At 44.8% G+C, this 6,000-nt stretch overlaps 1 protein-coding gene across 16 annotated transcripts in view; it reads left to right on the top strand.

The window, feature by feature from the left end:
* Positions 1–5,382: 5,382 nt before the first annotated feature.
* The window catches only part of LOC123519872 (potassium channel subfamily T member 2-like), a 624,454-nt gene continuing 623,836 nt past the window's right edge, over positions 5,383–6,000 (top strand). For 12 of the 16 annotated variants that reach the window (XM_045281480.1, XM_045281479.1, XM_045281478.1 and 9 more), the window contains exon 1: positions 5,384–5,708. The gene's annotated coding sequence lies outside the window, so the exon portion shown is untranslated. Of the gene's footprint in view, positions 5,709–6,000 lie in introns of all 16 variants that reach the window. The other 4 variants (XM_045281487.1, XM_045281489.1, XM_045281483.1 and 1 more) reach the window with 2 other exon arrangements.

The raw sequence follows: 6,000 nt of genomic DNA, 5'->3' as shown, positions 1-6,000 counted from the left end.
ACCCCCACCCTCCAGCAAAGCGGCGTAAGTGGTGGCTTAAGGCGGGTGTATGGTGCCTCTTGTTACGTTGTTTTGGGTGAGAAGCTCGACTCTGGTGACGTGTGGTGAGGTAAGACATGGTGCAATGTGTTCTTTTATTGTTCTGTCTCTCTATGGACTCTGAAACGCCTTGCTCTCTCATTACACTTTATCTAAAGACTATTTAGATGATTAGCCGAGTTCTCAAGGGTGTTTGTCCTGTTGATAATGTAGAAAGCTTGTTATTTTACTCCCTTAACCCCTTCAGTACTAGGACGCGTTTTTACCTTGAGTTTGGGTGTGATTTATTGACATTAGGAAGGTCTATGGAGATAAGAATGGCCAGTCTTCACTATTTTAATCCCCACCTAAGTTTCTGAAGCTGCATAAAATCACGAAATATTAACCAGAATGAATGTGAAAACGCGTCATGGTACTGAGGAAATTAAAACCAGTGTAACTTCAACTAGAGTCTTCTAAGTGTAGGGGAATTGTTGCCTGGGAGTGTTTCAGGATGGAACTTACTACCAATCCTTCCACCAGGCCGCCCAGGCAAGGCAACACTCGTTCAAACTTATAGGCCGGCCGAGTCGAGTCCTTAAGAAACGCTTTGCTGTCACCACGACTATTTTCAAGGCCACAGAGATGACTAGCGGGGTTTTCAGGAGTGTTTCTTCAGTTAAATCCTTGAATACCATGACACGTTTCCTTATTCATTCTGCTTACTAGTTGGTGACTTTATACAGCTTCAGAAACTCTTGTGGGCGATTAGAATAGTGTAGACTGGCCATTAATCTTCTGACCTCCATAGACCCTTCCTAATGTCAATAAAATGGTCGAATCGTACACAAATCTCAAGGAAAAAATGTGTCCCAGTATTGAAAGGGTTAATACTGTAGAAATTTTGCCCATTTGTCTCTAGAACCGCAAAAATACCATAAAAAACTCGCGTAAATCACAATAAACCCTTTTGAAATTGCGGAGGTAATGCAGAGAAGTGTTTGAGAATACGAGATTATATTGTCGTGTTTATTGATATTTTTTTTATTGAGAGAGGAAAAGAAGGGTAAATATTAAGAATGGCAATGATAACTGGAAAGATTCTATTGGTTTAAGTAATTCTGCATTGATTTATTTATTGGAAGAGCGGTAATGTATCCTCAACCTCAAAAGTATTATAGAAAAAAAAAAAAAAAAAAAAAATAGGGTTATCTAGGAAAAGAGTCATTGGTTCTGTCATTGCGTGGAATAGGGTAGTTTTTTCAAATAGCTGTATATTGCTTTGGTTGTGTACACGTCTGACAGTCTATTCTTTAGTTCGAAAGGTTCTTATAAAGGGTGTTGCGACGTTGTGATTCCCGGGAGATACAAGCGTGCAGTGCAGGTGACGGGCGCCATTAGGGCAGTCGCCTGTGTCCTGGTTTTCTTTTATGCTGAAAAGGAAAACTGTATTGTAGGGCACACTTAAGAATTGCGTGCTTTACTCCTATTCCTCCTCCTCCTCCTCCTCCTCCTCCTCCTCCTCCTCCTCCTCCTCCTCCTCCTCCTCCTCCTCCTCCTCCTCCTCCTCCTATTACTACTACTGCTGCTGCTACTACTACTACTACTACTACTACTACTACTACTACTACTACTACTACTACTACTATTTCTATATTTACTTCTACGTCTGGTTTTGCTTCTGCCTCTGCTACTGCTACTCCTACTCCTACTCCTACTCCTACTCCTACTCCCACCACCACCACCACCACCACCATCACTACTACTACTACTGCTGCTACTACTACTACTACTACTACTACTACTACTACTACTACTACTACTACTACTACTATCACCACCACCACTACCACCACCACTACCACTACTACTACTTCTACTACTTCTACTACTATTACCACAATTTGTACTACTAACACTATTATCTCCTTTATTCTTTGCTACCACCACCACCACCTCTTCTTCCTTCTCCTCCTTCTCCTCCTCCTCCTCCTCCTCATGGTCTGTAAATATCACTAATTACACACCTTCCAATATTCAGCCCCATATTTTCATAACTAAACGTCTGACTCAACAGGTTACATTAAAACAAGTGCCTGGCGTTACTGAAATATTCATAACGCGGAGAATTTACCCTCTCACAAGACGGGATAATCAGACCCTTCCCGCACCTGCTGATTACCGCTCATTAGACCTTTCCCGAGAGAAAACTGGGTGGTCGGGGGTGGAGGGTGGGTGGTAATAGGCGGAGGGGGTGCAGTGTAGGAGGAAAGAAACGGCTGGGTAAGAGATAGGGAAGAGGGAAGGGGAGGAAAAGGAAGGGTGAGTCACTGAGGGACGGAAGGAAGGAAGGAAGGAAGGAAGGAAGGAGCAGGGAAGCAAGGTAAAAGTTCAAGGAATTATGGGTGAGAGCAGGAAGTAAACGGTAAAACGGAAAGAAAATGAGAGGAAAGGACAGGAATATCGAGAGAAAGAGGGAAGGAGAAACACGTAAAGGAAGGAAAAGGGTAAGAATTTCCTCGTGTGTGGCGTAGTTACTTCTTCCTCACCTCTCATTAAAGTCATCCATAAAAGATTTTCTATAAAAAAAAGTTTTCTTCATTTGGTGGGACACTCAATATGCATGAATTATGACTGGAAACCTCTGAAAAATGTGTGGAATTAAGATTGTAGCATGTATTTTTCTCCTTAGGTGTGATGTGAAGCAGAGGAAAAGGAAGAAAGAAAGTAAGAGAGACAGAGAGACGCTGGAAAAAATGACAGTGTGAGAGAGGAGGGAGAGAAAGAGAGAGGAAGGGATGTGTGTGTGATATCCCATTCCTTGCCTTCTCTCTCTCTCATACTGGAGCGAGTGAGGGGAGTTGAGGTGTGTTGGGAGTTGGTCTTGTGTGAACCCCAGCGAACAGCAGATGAGGAGAGCCAGCTATCACCCCCTGCAATGGTCCTTGTCCTTGCCCTCGCCCTCGTCCTTGGCTCCTGCAGCGTCTCCCAGCTTTTAGAAGGTCTGCGTCATCACTGAACCAAGGTACAGTGCTTATGGTGACGTTATGGTGTGTATTGCACTGTATTTTAACACACACACACACACACACACACACACACACACACACACACACACACACACACACACACACACACACACACACACACACACACACACACACATTTTGAGACATAATTGTTGTTTTCTCTATGTATCGAGTGTATGTTTTCCTTTTTGGCAGTTTACAGGTCCTCTTGATATGACATAGTATTTATTGTTTGAAGTGACAACACAAGTTACTGCTGGCTGGGATAGAGAGAGAGAGAGAGAGAGAGAGAGAGAGAGAGAGAGAGAGAGAGAGAGAGAGATTGCTGTGTTTTCAAGTTAGATCATTATCGCAGTTCAATTCCTCCAAACATGCTCGTAGCCACACCGTGAATAGCGCTTTATTTGGGCTTCATTTGGGCTTTATTTGGACTTTATTTTGTGCTTTATTTGGGTTTTATTTGACCTTTATTGGGGGCAGGGAACACAGTCGCTTTACGGGGTTGCAGTCGATTACCGCGAGTGCTGCTGTTTTGCGATGGATGAAAAGTATGACCGTGTAATTCAAATGTACAAATATTGGTCAACCTTTTACCAGTGTGTGTGATGCCAACCGCTAATGGGTTTACAAATGACGCGTCTCTCAGATCAAAGGTGTGATATTTTCATACCAAACGTTTATAAGCGTTAGGTACATAAAATGTGTCATTGAACGCGTTTGGGCACTGAAGGTGATTGAATAAAGCGACAAATCTGTGAGTGAATGAAAACGATTTGTGGTGTTACAGTATTTTAGCTAGAGAGAGAGAGAGAGAGAGAGAGAGAGAGAGAGAGAGAGAGAGAGAGAGAGAGTTTGGGTATTTTAAAAGTATAATAACAAGGGGAAAGGAAGAAAAATAGGCAGTTTGAGAAGAAAAGGATAGGAAGGAGAGTAAAGTAAAGGGAAAGACGAGGACAGTGTGCGGAATCAGTCACACTAGAATAAATGCATCATGTGGTCACCTTTGTTCCCGCCGCCCACAGCTGACGACGCCCTTCCCTCAGACACATTTTTTTTTTTTTTACGTGCTAATGAAAATAATGAAGTTACAGCGTGTTGGGCGCAAGATGACGACTCTCTCAGGATAAAATAATTTCCTCTGAGTAATGCGTTTAGGGTTTCCGGAGAAATTACCGAGATCTTTCAGCACTTCGAGGGGTTACTGGGTGACTTCCCCGCCCCGCCTCGCCTCGCAGTGCTGTTCGTGTTGTGAGTATGGGAGGATTTTTTGACTTGTTTTTTTGTTGTTTTAATGTATGCGGGTTTTGTTTTTGTTCATTTATTTTTGTGCATATTTGGTGGGGTGGCCGTTAATCAGTTAGTTTGTGTCAGGTATATCTGTCTGTGTCTGTTTGTCTATCTGTCTGTCTCTGTTTGTCTATTTGTCTATCTGTCTGTCTGTCTGTTTTATCTGTCTCAAGTAATTCTTCACCCGTCGCCATCTCTCTCTCTCTCTCTCTCTCTCTCTCTCTCTCTCTCTCTCTCTCTCTCTCTCTCTCTCTCTCTCTCTCTCTCTCTCTCTCTCTCTCGCTGCAAATAAACATGTATGCATTTATGTATATATGTATATACGAATGAGTTTCTGTCTGAGTGCAGGCTAAAATCAGAATTCAGCGTATTTTGACACCCATGAATATAATTTCTCGTCATACCTATCCAATTTTCTCTCACGGCAGCCGCAGCAGTACTTGTCATTGCTCCTGAGCCTCGATTTCTGCGTCCTCGAGGAAATATCTTATTCATGAACCGTGGATAATCTGTGTCAACGACTGTCGCGGCCTCCTTCCCGGGAGATTGATAACCCCTCTGTGAACTTTTCTTGGTGATAAGGTAGGAAGGGGCTGGGGAGTGTGGTGGTGTGGTGGTGGTGGCCGGAGGAGGTTTATGGGAATGATGGAGGATGGACAGCTGGAAGGATCGTGATGAAGAGGAATAGTTGGTGGGTCTCTGGGGAGGCAAGGGGATTATTGGAAGACCCCAGACCGTGAGGACGGATTACTGGAGGGAGGCGGGAAGGGCGTGACGATGGGAATGGCACGGGTGTTGGGCAGATTTGGGGGTTTAGCGTGAATTTGGTGTTTGCGAGGCTGTAATTGCGCAGCTGTGGGGGGGAGAAGGAAGGATAGGAGGAGGTGGCAATAAACACAACAGTCTCGATGATTAATGAGGCTTGGAGGAGGGGACAGGGTCTGCGTGGCACGGGAGAGGCACTGCTGAAGGTCAGGTGTGAACGGCGGGGGTCTGGAAGCTGGCAGGTGGCGGCGTCTGGCAGCGCTTCCACCTGAGGTCGAGGTGCCGCCAGTAGTGTGCCAGGCGACGTTGAGGTAGGGCTGTGCGAGGGTGTAGCGGAGCGGCAGCGTGAGGGTGTCTGTGTGCCTCGATGCTTCTGTCCCACGTGCAGCGACCGTCATCTGCCCCGCGCTCTAAACAGGACTTGGTTTTCAGGATCTTTAGCAGCTTTACTTTCCAAAATAACAGGATTCTTTGACGCAAAGGAGCCACAGGAATGAGATATCTGTGGCTGTTATAAGGAGTCGCGCCAACTTTCGAGCAAAAGCGTGACCAGTGCCCCGGGTGGTTCCTGAGGGTACGAAGGGCCCACCTGACGCAGTAGTGACCCCGGTGAGTATGGAGGCAGAGTCAGTTACTCTTATGTCTTTCAGTGACCTGTTAAGGGCGGAACATTTTACTCTGTGTTAGAATAAAATGAGGACGGAGTGTGGTTTGCATAATGGAATTGAATAAAGTGTTTGTTCTCTCATCCCTGCAGCTGTGCTCTTTGTTTGTTGAACGGCTGCTTTAAAGGAACCAAGGATGGAAGTTAAGGTGTGCTAATCTACATATAATTCAGGCTTAGATGTGTTTTGGGTTATGTGGCATTGAATTAAGTTGCTTGTAAAAATAACAGCCTTTA

This window comes from Portunus trituberculatus, chromosome 46 (genome assembly GCF_017591435.1).
Source record: "Portunus trituberculatus isolate SZX2019 chromosome 46, ASM1759143v1, whole genome shotgun sequence".
Classification (NCBI taxonomy): Eukaryota; Metazoa; Arthropoda; class Malacostraca; order Decapoda; family Portunidae; genus Portunus; species Portunus trituberculatus.
This window is presented reverse-complemented; position numbering and strand designations above follow the sequence as displayed.